The sequence below is a fragment of the Melozone crissalis genome, unplaced genomic scaffold (assembly GCF_028551555.1).
Source record: "Melozone crissalis strain CALT ecotype California unplaced genomic scaffold, PUWL_Pcris_2 ptg000019l_1, whole genome shotgun sequence".
Classification (NCBI taxonomy): Eukaryota; Metazoa; Chordata; class Aves; order Passeriformes; family Passerellidae; genus Melozone; species Melozone crissalis.
This window is the reverse complement of record NW_026535797.1, coordinates 20771009-20783952: the sequence shown is the minus strand read 5'-3', so window position 1 is coordinate 20783952 and position 12944 is coordinate 20771009. Positions and strand designations below refer to the sequence as shown.

The following is a 12944-nucleotide window of genomic DNA, read 5'->3' as shown; positions in this document are numbered from 1 at the left end:
GTGCTGAACAAATCTGATTGAAATACTTTTTCATGCCTTAAAGAGTGCTGTATGGATTTCTCAGATTGCTTTATTTGAGTAGACCACTATGGCTTTAACTGCAGAAAATCGGGGGCAGAGAAGGGAGGATGGAACTGCTCATGACTTAGGCAAGTAGCCTGGGTTTATGGAAAGGAGATTACAGAGCTGGTGCTTAGTGCTGAGTTTCAGTGTACAGTAGCTGAGGTGGTGAGGAAAGGAAAGGTGGATATGCTGAAACAAAGACTTTGGGCTCTTTGAGCCCTACATAGGCTACAATTCTAAATTCCTTTGTATGTCAACTAGAAGCTGAACTTCACTGAATTTTCCTGTTAAGGCTCTGATACTGTTGCCCAAATGAAAGATTTCTTCCCAGGCTGATTTCCACCCAGGTCTCACTTTCTTTTGGCAGCCACTCACACTGCAGCTTTATGCTTTTTCACAACCCTAACCATAACCCTGAGTTTTCTACAGACATTAGACAAGAGTCCTTAGGTCTTGATTGGATTAAAGGATTTTGGAAGAGAGGTATGACCTATGTAGGTGATGTGGCCTTGTTATCATAACTCCTTCCAGTGTGATTCAAATACTAAATCTTGTCTCCTGTAAACTTTTTATCAGTTTTGTAGGTGATATTTGCAGAGAGACTAGTAAAGGAACAAAAATTCCTTGAAATGTGTGATACATGTTTGTATACTTGCAGTACATTCTTGTGAAGAGTAAACTGGTACAAGAAGCTGCAGGTGAGTTTGCAAACTCAAGGTTTTAAAAAGAATAAATTGCACAAAAATTTGATGTGGAGTAGAATGAGTGTGTAGTGACCACATTAGCATTCTACTCAGCTTGAATAGTGATGTACTTCCAGAGACATTTGGTGTAACTTTCACATTGATAGATATTTATAATAAGTGAGAGAGTCAAAATATTAATGGAACACTTCATGTGTTCTGCTAGTGTCAGTGTGTATATGACAGCATGGCTAGAAGAGCAAAGGGAGAGCAATGTCTGACTTAAGGTAGAGCCACAGTAAATTGCTACTACACCACTGATTTCATTGACGCAAAGGGTAGAAAATGGGACAGACAGCAGAAATGTAGAAATTATAGGAGATGGAAAGGGGGCCATGCAGTTAGAATATACAGCCAGGCAGTCCATACAGAATCCATTTCACTCTACATAAAAGCAGAGTTATTGGAAATTTTAAGTTATTGTTATTAATCTAAAAGTGGAATTTAGGCTTTCCTTGTACTAGTACATGGTTAGTTCATCCTTAGCAATACTTACTAATTGCTTAAGACTAATGTCTTAATGCTTCTTGCCTATGCCAGCAATATCCCACAGTTAAATTACAGAAAGTGAGTGCCAAAATGCCTGTAGCATACTTTTCAAAAAACATTTATTTTCCCAAAAGTCTTTATTTTCCTGTGAGATATCTCAACTCTATTCAGTTGTAGCAGAAATAGAGGGGCAAATAACTTCTTTTCTATTATATTTTAACTTTTTCTTGTTCCTACCTGTGTTTGTTTTGTTAGTTGGTTCTAATGAGGATTTGTCTGCCAGGTCAGTCACCTTTGCAGTCACCAGTTCTTCATCTCCATGTCTGGAGCAGGTTGCAGTAAACCAGTTCCTCTGAAACTTTGTGGAATTGACCTAATATTATCAAAGGGGTGCTGTCCTCGAAGCATCTCCAGAGGTGTGCTAGTTTATTTAAATAGTGTGCCTTCATGACATTGTGCCACATTTATTCAATAGGGATGAATTCTAGTGCTTGGACAGGATTTAGTTTTAAACATTTCAATTAGCTTATTGGTCTGACGTTTGAGAACTGGCACATTCATTGTGGATTTTTGCCAGCTACAATTTACATCATTTTTAAGGATTGGCTATTGCTGAAGATGAGTCTGTCAAGTATTAAATATTAATACAAAAATTAATTAACTACCTGAAATTGTAAGCACTATGAAGTGGAAAGACCATGTAAGACTAGCAACTGCATAGCCATACCCACTAACCTCATTATCCTTTCCTCCATTTAAGCATACTTTGTCCCCAAGTGGGCCTTGGAGATCTGTGAGGTAAGAAATGTGAGCACAGCTGAACAGAAACAAATAATTAATTACAAAGCAGAAGGGCATGACTTAGGGTGCTTTGTGGGGGCCTGTTCCTCCCTTCTGGATGTATCATCTGTTTGTCAATTGAATGGCTTAACTCTGACCCTTTTTACCCTGTTCATCATGCATTTTAAATGAATATCATGGCTGGGGAATGCTGCGTTCAATATATTAAGAGCTTTTCCCCTCCCTTAACATGGAAGATTAAAAGTAACACATTATTGTTAGGTTTTCTTCTATAAATGCAGATGCATATTCTTCCTTTCTTTCACCTTCTTTCACAAAATGATTCATGTGCTTAATATATTACAAAGCTCTGTTAGTCTCTCAGATTTTATTTACTGTATCTGGTATTAAAGTTGTTGGTCCAAGGACCCACACCAAACTGCCAAGGTCTGTCTGAAGGCCATGCTTAAAGGCTTCAGAAATCAACTTATGTTTTGATTATGGACAACTTGGAGGGCTTCCCAGAAAAGACCTGGGCAGCTGACAGTTAAGAGATGAATATTGCTTCCATTGATTTTTACATTTGTTCCTGCAACCGCTATGCACCAGCCTGTTGTGAGTGTACAGCACGAGCTAGGAGCTGAGGTAAGTCAGAAGACAAAGGTGACCCCAGTGCAGCAGTGCCACCACTGATGGGGCACAGGTCCACAGGGTCTGAGCATGGCAGGCAGAGCTGGCCCCTAGTGACAGAGTTTGTTGACACTCCCAGCTAAGAGGGAGCAATGAGATTCCATCCAGGAGTTTAAGACAGGCCTGGAGACAAAGCAGCATTGTGGGTCCAAAGGCCACCCAGGAGACAGGGCCAAAGGCAGAACTGGGTTCACGTTACACCATGTATATGAGGGATCTTTCAGAAGAAGAGCTTCCTACAGCCTAAGTCAGTCCAGGAGATGAAGCCAGAGGCAGGGCTGCAGACAGATATACCTGCAGCAAAGTTCAGGCAGAGAGCAGGGGCCAGGCCCAGCCTTAAATCAGAGTGCAGAGGGAGTGTATGGAGGTCCACTTGAGAGTAATCCATGTCATCAAAGGCTGATGGTGCCTCAGGTACTGATACCTTTAGTTTCTTAATGGGATGAAGGGTTGTTTGTTCCCTCTACTGCCATCTCACATGAATTTTAATTATATAACTGGTACCAATTACAAAGCCTCTTTGTTTCACTGAAGAAAAAGAAAAGAGTTTTCACTCACATGTTTATTCTGGCTTCATAAATTGTTGCCTTGCTGGATAGGCACTCATTCCAAATGGAGTGGATAGTGGTTCACTTGTCTCCTGCTGTTAGAGACAGAGGTGTGCTTTTAGGATACAGACCTTTTGCTGTTTGTTTGTTTTGCTTTGTTTTGTTTCCCCTCTTAATTCCAACATCAACTACAACCAGAGTGGCAAGAAGGACCTTTTCAAGAACCACTCGTTTTCTGTTTCAGTGCCAGGACAAAAAAAAAAGGATAATGTGACATATCTGTCTTTGAATTTCAGGTAGGGTAGATTTCACCAGAGGTGACATGAACATTCAAGCCAACTAGAAGTTTACCAAAATATGTGCAAATAAAATGACTTGATTGAAGCTGAAGAGATTCTACCTACTCAAGTCTGCAAAGTCGATCTCCTTTCTCAGCTCAATCCCAGCCTCCATTCTGGCAATGTTCACATGGCTTGTTAAGGCAATAAGCTCTTGTTGGGTTTAATTGTAGTTTTCCTTGTGCTTTGGGTGGATCTCTGTTATCCTTAGTTAGAGGAAATTCAGGAGAGGAAACTATTCTTCTGTTAACAAGCAGATATTGGCTGGGTTAAGTGCATCCTTGAATCTTCTATCCCTTCCACAGCTGCTAAGATGCATGAGAAGTTTTACCTTCTCCCTTAGTGATCCCTAGAAAATCTGAGTTGTGCCCAAGTATCTTTTTGAAAAGAGCTGAGGTAATATATATTCTCTATCAATATTTGGGTGAGGAAGAATGGAGAAACTCAAAGGAAATAAACTTTTTTCAACTAGTAAGTGCAGTATTTAAGTACCTCAATAGTAATCTATCTTTGCTGGTATTTTTTCAGGGAAATTTACACACAAATATGTTTGGTCTTCACTGGCTTCAGTGAGAATTTCAAGATTTATGGGACTGGCTACCTTATATCCTGTGTGTTGTCTTCAACTGTGAATATGGTAAATTGAGTTAATGAGATGGTGGACAGAGCCCTTGGGGGGACAAGATCTGTGAACAGGGTAGACTGGGGATGGGGAGTGTGTGTGTGTCTGTGTGTGTGTGTGAGAGACTGAAGAACTTGGGTGAGTAATTCTTACTTGGCACTTTACCATAAACCATTCTAGATTTATGTCTTTCTCTCTGGAGTTTAAGATAGAACTATCAGTGCTCTTGTGTCATGATGACTTACAACTAAGGCTTGATCAAGAAAAAAATTTCAAATAATGTAAGCTAAGCACATGTCTTACTGTGTCTTGGTAGCCAGAACCACTTAGGCCTTCACTGTTTCTTAAGTGAAATCAGTGTGAGAACCATAATAAGCCTGAGGTATTTTGAAAAACATGTAACAGAAAAACATACCCTTTGAGCATGGCAGGGCATGAAAAATGTGTTTTGTCCAGCTGTTTAAAGTCTTAGTGAAAATTCAAGTAAACATTGTAGTATAGCTCAATGAATGAGAGGCATCAGAGAGGATTATCAAGTGTCCTGCTTTATGAAGTTAGGATTTCAGTATATGTCTGTTAGCAGATTTGCTTGGACAGTTGGATTTTGCTGGTTTTTTATTTAATGTTTCAAGATTGGGTGTTTTACAATCTCAGGCCACTTAGTTGAAACGTATTTACTTTGGTATCATGTGCTCTTTTAAGCTGATATAAAACACAGCAAGCAGTTTGGATTTTATCAACATCTTAGAAATTATGCCATTATACAGTATGACCCTGGTGAGGTGGAAATACTGCAAATACTGTTAACATTTTTGTAAAAACCATGATTCTTTTTTAAGGTGTAGGGACTCTAAAAGACATCTTTCTTTCTCTGAATTGTTGGTTCTGATTTTTAGATGAGTTTTCCAGATTATGGGTATTAGAAGTAGAGGAAAGATACTGGCTGGTCCATAAATACTGCAGCATGCACAATTTCAGCCAGTGACAGAAGAGAGACTTTCATCTGAATCATGACTAGATATTTTGAATTTGTTTTCATTTTTCTGGGCATTACCCTCACAGAAATTACCTTTTCAATCTGTTTTAATTCACAAATCCAAAAAAAAAATTACCTAATAAAGATACTGACACCTTTACATGGAATTAAAGCTTCTGAGGATTGGCCTAATTTTCTTGGTGATGTTTTCTTGGACCCCTCAGAAGTAGTCTGCTGATTCTGATGGAGACCCTCTGCTCTGGTGTTTTATAATTCTGCAACTGTGCTCCTGCTGTCTCTGTGATTAAAATGCATTGAGTATCAAATATAAAGATCATGCAGTAGTGTCAGAAAGGCCTTGTATATCACAGTCAGCACTGGGCATGTTATTGAAAGACCTACAGGGTTATCCCAATGAGTGGGAAGCTGCCTGGAAGGAGAGTCTGTCCTTAAATTGAGCAGCAGTAGAGACTGTTTGTTAGCTGGTAGCAATATTCGTAATTTCCCCCTTTGTTTCCAGGGCTCTTTGGAAAACATCACCACAAGCCAACACTGTGCAGAGCTGCATTATTGTGTTGTGGTAGGGTAATTAGGACTGAACTGTGTAGAAAAATACCATTGAAATCTCACCAGAACTACCTGCTGGCATGAAGACGTAGTTCATGTACTTGCCCCTAAATGGTGCTTAACCTCAATTGGGCTAAGTTATTCCTCTAGTTGCCATTGATCTAGGGAACACTGTGGAATAGTTGTGGGAGTTGGTGGGGCATGGGAAAGGGCAGGAGGTTTGGTCAAGGAGGATGAAGAAGAGGAAGTGTAGCCTTTGAGAGAAATACTGAAGTTGTGACTTTAGGCAGCGAGCAAAAGTTAATTGTCTTCATGGATATGGAGCAGTAGTAATTCTTCTTTCTAATGTTTTCTAAACTAATAGATTTGAAAAGATTGCCAGCAAGTGTCCAGTAAGCCTAAATCTCTATAAAACACTGGAGACTGGAGAAAGGTGTATTAAGTGTATAGTGGAAACCCATCATGAAAATCTCAGTTATTCTAAAAACTGGTTCTTTGTTGTGTGGAGTCAGAATTTTCTGTCATCTTTGTGATTAGTGAGAGTACCAAGAGATTTCCAACATCTGCTGTTTGCATACTGCAGCTTGAATGGAAAGGGTTTGTTTACTGGCATAGATGGGAGCTCAAAAATGTAATGGTTTTAGGTTATGATTCTATGAAAATTTTTGTCAGCATTATCCATCTGCAGTTCACAAAGGCTTGCAGATTCGCAGTGCTGCATTGTAGCATGACATGTATGTGAGATGATTTTTTTTTTTGAATGAGGCAAAATAGAGAATTGTCTCCTCTCTTCGATGTGGAAACAGCATTTTTCAAAGGAGCTCAACTTCCATTTATCTTTCATTGATTGATTAGAACAGCAACTCTAGTTTTACGTGTGTAATCCTTATCCCTCAGCACCTCGTCTTTTATTCACCGCTTAGCAATAAATATCTTTGTGGCTTTGTGCTTTCCCTTTTGAAATACTTCAGTGCTTTTTTTCAGTTTTCATATTAAATAAGTGAATGAAGAATTTGTGCTTTTTTGTAATATAAGGTAATGTAATGTTTTTGTAATATATCTTGTAGGATTAAAAAACACCGAGCAAATCTTTGTGCCATTGTAGGACAGAAAGAATACCTATTGTGTGCCTATTCAGAATTAGTTTTATTGTTAATTCAAAAGGAAAGTAATTTACTCTTAATAAACATTTTAAAACATTTTCTACCTTAGCTTCCAGGAGGTTTTTTTTTGGTCCTGCCAAAACAATGCGACAGTAGGAAATATCTTTAAGGCATACCTTAAAGCTGGACATTCTACAAAAGCAGGTTAAATTATAGTAGGTAAACCCAAGAGCCTGGTGCCTGACCCTTGTTTCTGATTTTAGTTTTTAGTTTGTTATCGTCAGGATAAAATTTTTAGGAGGTGCTTTTTTCACCTTATAACAGAGATGGCATTTGATGAATCGGTGAGATTCAGGCCTCTTCCCGAGTGCTCTCTACTACCCTGCAACATTCCATTGCATTAAGGTCGCCCTGTCTTGCTACAGAAGTGTTTGCTGTGCACTGTCAGCTCCTGTTATAGGAACTCCTCTAGAGATGTGTGCTAGTATGTCATCCTGTCTGAAAACTCTCTACTCCCAAACCCTGGGAAAGGATACAACTTTGAGCATACCTGGGGCATTGCATCTTTGAAGAGCAGTCTATGCTGCTGTGCTAGGAAGTGCCTCCTTTCCTGCCTGTCTCTCTGCTTCTCTACAGCACCGTTTCCTGTTACCTTTTGAAGTAGAGAGCCCCTCTTGTGCCAGGCTTTCAGGAGTTTAGCTCCTGCCCCACCCCCCAACCATTGCTACCAAAAGTGCTTACACAGGGACAGAGCATAATCTGAGATTTATGTATTTGTTCTTTTAACATGTTAATTTTTTATTAGTGGTGCACGAGAAGGTGATTTTTCTTTGTCCCTCTGTAGCTTTATTCCAGTCTCCAGATTCTAATAATAGTGTCTGAATATACATAGTTGATTTGCTCCCTGCACCGCCCCAAATGAGATCAGTTCCCTGAGTGAATCTGCAAACCACATTAGGGCAAGAGAAGCAATTTACTGCTGCTGAATACATTTTCTGAGTGTAGTTTCTTTCATCTTGTCAACTTGTCAGTCTAGAGGCATCCATAAACCCGTGACAGCTTCAGAAGATGAACTCTGGCAGCAGGCTGTCAGGGTGCCAGGCACTGCTGTCTGTGGGCTCCCTTTTTTCGCTCTCCCCCTTTGCCTGCCTTGCTTGCTCTCCCTCTGCCTGCCAGCCTCTCTCTTCTCTGTCTGCCTCTCCCTCCTCTTCCCCCACTCACTCCCCACCTCCCTCTACCTTATTGATGTGGGTTTAGGTGCTGCTGTTCTTGGTGGTGGCACCTTTTCGGTTTCCTCCTTCACTCTTGCCACTGGAACAAAAGGAGAGCTGGCTGCCCATGGTGCAGCACCTGCCTTTGCAGCCTGGGTAGTGACAGGGAGGGAAGTGGGGCGCCCTGCGTGCTCGCCTGCCTGCGCCAGCACTGAGCTTGTTCAGTCACTTTGCTATAAATGCCTTTGAACTGCTGCCAGATCCCATTGTCTGCCGTGCAAATGGAGTTCAGCGCCCCACCGTGATTAGATGCACAGTGTGTAAAGAGGAGGAAGGAGTGGAGGAGCTGTTCCCACCCTGGGTCGCATCTTGAATCTGCCGTGTGCCACGAGAAGCTGAGCACTGGACCATGCCTTCCTTTGCACTGGACCGTGTCTTCCTTTGCACACCATCTTCCTTACTTTCCTCTCATTGTTCCTGAGATTTCAGGGAGTGACATGGAAGCTTTTCAGAGAGGAGTTGCAAGGCAAGATAGATTCTGGGGGGAAGGGAGCTGTGCTTTTGGATTGTTTACGTGGGACTGTGCTTTGCCCACCACCTACCTGTAGCTGCTGTATGGTGTAGCAGCTAGTCGTTAATGATGCTTATGCTCAGCACTAACGTGCTCTTTTTAATAGCATGAATTTATTTACATTTTTCCATTTGCCTGTGCTTAAAATTACAGCATCCTTAGGTTGACAAAATGTGAGAGATTTTGGCAGCACTGATTAAAGGGAAGGCAGCCACTGGTACTAATGGTTTATCCATCTACCAACTGTGCAGCCCAGCTGCCCTTCCCCAGAAAGGCCAGCTCACTGTATGATTTTTGTGAAGACCACTTCTCAGGCTTTCTTGCTTTCCATTTGGCTCTGTGTCTTTCCTTGGGTTGCTGACTGTCTGACCTCTTTGGATAGAGTAACTGCATGTAAGGATTTCACTTTTAAAGGTAGGAATTTGAATCTTTGTGCCTATCTTCGCTGTTACTTGTCTAAGTGCTACCTAGGTTGTTACAAGAAAACACTGTTTTCTTTCATGCCTTGCTGTTTGACTGCTTGTTAACCAGTCATTATCTGCAAGGACAATGCTTTGAGAGGAGGATGGAGGAGCTGCTATTCAGTGACTGTATTAGGCAGTGCACTAAGTGGAGTTGGCAGGGCTTGTATCTCATACTGATATGCCTGCTATAGTTCTTTGCTCATTAAGCTCTTTGTTAGTTCCTTCTCCTCTGCCTCCCTTTGCTCTCCCTTTCCCTCCCCACAGAACGTCTCTGCATCTAACCTTGCTGCTGGGTTAAATTCATGTTCTGAAATGTGCTGGAGGAGGATGAAATCTGGCCTGTGATGAAGTGGTGGCTCATTACTGCACTTGAGTAGCACGGGGAAGGTGGTTGTAGCTGCACACGCCTTTGCCTAGGCTGCTGCTCATGATGCACTATAAATAGACACTCCCTTGAACCTTCATTGTCTTGGCTACCTGACTGGTACATGAAGAGATCTCAGCAATATTGGTAATTGATGAAATCACTGTAAAGATCAGACCCATTATAGAGAACATCTAAAAAAATCAGAAGATGCCTTATATGTTTTCTGAGGACTAAACCACAATTATTAGTGTTTTGTCACACAGCAATATAAATTCTCGTTTGCATCTCAAGAGCAAAGCTAGTTCTGCTTAGTTAATATTTAGCAAGATGAAAGCTTAGAAATCGAAATTTTTTAACATATTATTTTTCCTTTAACCACAGACTAGTAAATGATGATCCTTTGGTTAACAGTGTGTTTGATTTCCATTATTTTTTTAGTTTCTTGGAAAAGAGATTCAATTGGAACACTGAGGATTTTTCTGGTCATTAAGAAACTTCGTGATCCTTGAGCTGACATGTAACTGCCATTCTCTTGGTCAAGGCACATTAAACAGAATTTGGGTCTTTGAAAATATTCTTTTATTAACCAGTCACGTTCATGTCAATAGTACAGATGCTTCTGAAATTTGGCCAGACACTGCAGATGTAGAAAGCAAGAGCATGGCCTGGAGCATAGACTTGAGACTTTTCACCAGGCCTCTTTTCTTAATGGTCTTTGGTTTTTCATTTTAAAGTAACAAATATAAGTTGCGTGGTTAGCCTGCATTGTAAGCATCAGTGTAGACTGTTGCTCTCTAAAACCTGCCCTCACAAATGTGGCTTTATGGAAGAGTAGACACAGTTTTCAATTACCTTCTCTACCCTTCCCCTTCACTCCCCAAATTCAGCTCATAAAGATAAAGGATGAGGAAGGGTGATGGTCTCTGTTTAAGTGATGTCATATGTTTCAGGTTAGCTAAAATTGCAGTGAGTTTGTTTCCATATTGTTTTAGGATGTGGCCTTTCCATAAGCCATCCAGTTCAAGAATCCCAAAGATATCGAGAAAAGGTACATTTTGATAGGCATACTTAACCAAAAGAGAGCCAAAGAACCCTGCTGAAGGGCTGCTGCTGACTCCAAAAATCTTGAATCTTACTTCACTGTTGGAATTGTCAGACAGCCTCCCATGTGGCTTTTCAGCTTTGATGATTTGAAGGAAATTACTAAAAATACAAATGATCTTTCAATATAAACATTCTCTTTTCTCTAAACTATTGGAAATGCTGTATTAACTGTTCACCTTAGATGAAATATAACAGAAAGTTGTTAACCCTGCTGCTGTCCTTCCTGTGGAAGAACAATGTTAGGCACAGCAAAAGGCTGCAGTATGTCAGAGGTGTTTCAGGAGTACAGCAGCCGTTTGCCTCGAGGCACAGTTAAGCTCACATTGCAAGGCCCCTGTTCAACCTGGTGTTACCACTTGGGTATATATAGATGTGTCCCTGTTGTTGTACCTCCTTTCACACCTGGACCTTGCTGAATTTTTCTTGCAGCAGGATGAAGTGCCAATTGTAGAGCAGAGCTGGACAGGAGCAGGTATTGGAGCAGTTATCGCTCTGTGGGGCGCCTGTTTTCTGATGCTTCGTGATGGAGTCACCTGGTGCAGTAGTAGAAGCATTCAGTTATGTTTGAAAGCTGGGACCTTTGTCTTATTCTCTGCAACACTAAAAAGAAAGTGATGGTTTCAATAACCTTGTTTCAAAAGAGACACTTGATAGTGCTCATTTGTAAAAAATGTTGGGTTGTTGGAAAACAGGAGGGAGAGGATGTAAAGAGGGAAGGTCTGCAGATTAAGCCTATTTGCACACATTATGATGAGCCCAGGCATGAAGTGAAAGGAAAACTCTGAGCTCTTCGTTATCTAATGCTCTCTTAGGGCAATAACAAATTCACTATAGAGTCAGCAAGCGCAGCCTAGGGGCTTGTGATGAGGGAGCACACATTGTTCTTAGAATATGGCTGCTGCTGGAATATTTCACTGCAAATATGAAGCCACTTTTAATGCAAAATATTCCTCAAAGGAATTTGGTTTTGTAGCTTGCTATTTGAAAAGCTGCTTTCAGTCAATGTGATGCCTTCTTCCAAACAAAAGGCTGTGAAGTTAGGTATTGTATGAACATAGCATAGTCTTGCTTTTTCATACCCCTTATATGAACTGAGATTATGCAGAGACTCTCCTTTTTGGAACTGAAAAACCCAAAGAGAGATGTTTACCCCTCTCTGCTTTAGTGTGTTGTAGCTTTTCAGTCTTTTTCTGGTGCTTAGTGACCACTCTATATTGTGTGCTTCATTTCAGAATAAGTAAATCATTTTTATACTGAAAATTCAAATGCAGAATATATTTGTGTGAAGGCCAAAGAGTCTTCCTGGGGATAGGGATGGGAATGTGGGAGAGCACATAATAAAAACCTCCAGAGTCTCCCACTGATAGATTGTTTGGTTTGTATTTCTATAAGGAGCAGGGGATAGAAGATAAGGTGTTACTTCTGAGGTGGAAGCATTCATGGCATTGATTCAGCCTGCAGATGTTATATCAGTTGGTGGACTACTCTGTTTAGCACTGTGGAGGAAAGTGGAACTCTCCCATAGAAATATGGACTCCTATATGTCCTCTCTATTTGTATTCTTAGCAGAGCATTTGCAAAGTCTAAGGTGATTCTTCATATAAGTAGTTTGACCTAAAATAAACTCTCTGTCTTCCCTCTTTTCAATAAATTAAATGTCACTGCCTGTAGTTTAACCTCTGAGGTGGCTCTTGTTGAATGAATGTGATTCCCGTTTTGATGCAAATAACAGCAGTGAAGCAAAGGAAATGCATGAGAGCCTGGAAAATGCAGTGGAGGGGAAGAGAATTTTCACCTCTTCCTTGGTTTGTTGTCAGCAAACCAAGCTGAGTTACAGTCCTTCTGCTAATTGAGAACTGATGGAGAATTTTGGACTTTGTCTGTCTCAGATCTGGTTCTTTGGAGTGTTTGCAGTAGAGCAGCAAGTGGTGGCAATCCCACCCTTATCACTGTTTTGAAGTTTGTGTTTTACCCAGGTAACACCAGGATACCAATTCATTCTGATACATTCACAAAGTGCTGTAGAGACATTGATGCTCAGCGTCTTTGTGTCATGTGGTTCCCATTTTCCAGATGGATTTCCAGAATGTGTAACCGCATCAAGGCAGAAGTAGAGTAAAGGACTGAAGTCAGCTGGGGAATTCATTACCCTTGAACTCCCTAGTGTTTAGGATGATGTCTGGCTCCCTCCCAGAGAGTACATGACGAAATCTCACTGTCTTAAAGATTCTTTGAACCCATTTCTTCTGTTTGTGGACCAGTGCACAAAGAGAAATTAAGATTTAAATGTCCCACCCTGTCTCATCTC

General features: G+C 40.8%; 1 protein-coding gene across 4 annotated transcripts in view; it reads left to right on the top strand.

The window, feature by feature from the left end:
- Positions 1-12944, top strand: part of NDST2 (N-deacetylase and N-sulfotransferase 2) — a 126259-nt gene that overhangs the window by 76714 nt on the left and 36601 nt on the right. The window lies entirely within an intron of this gene.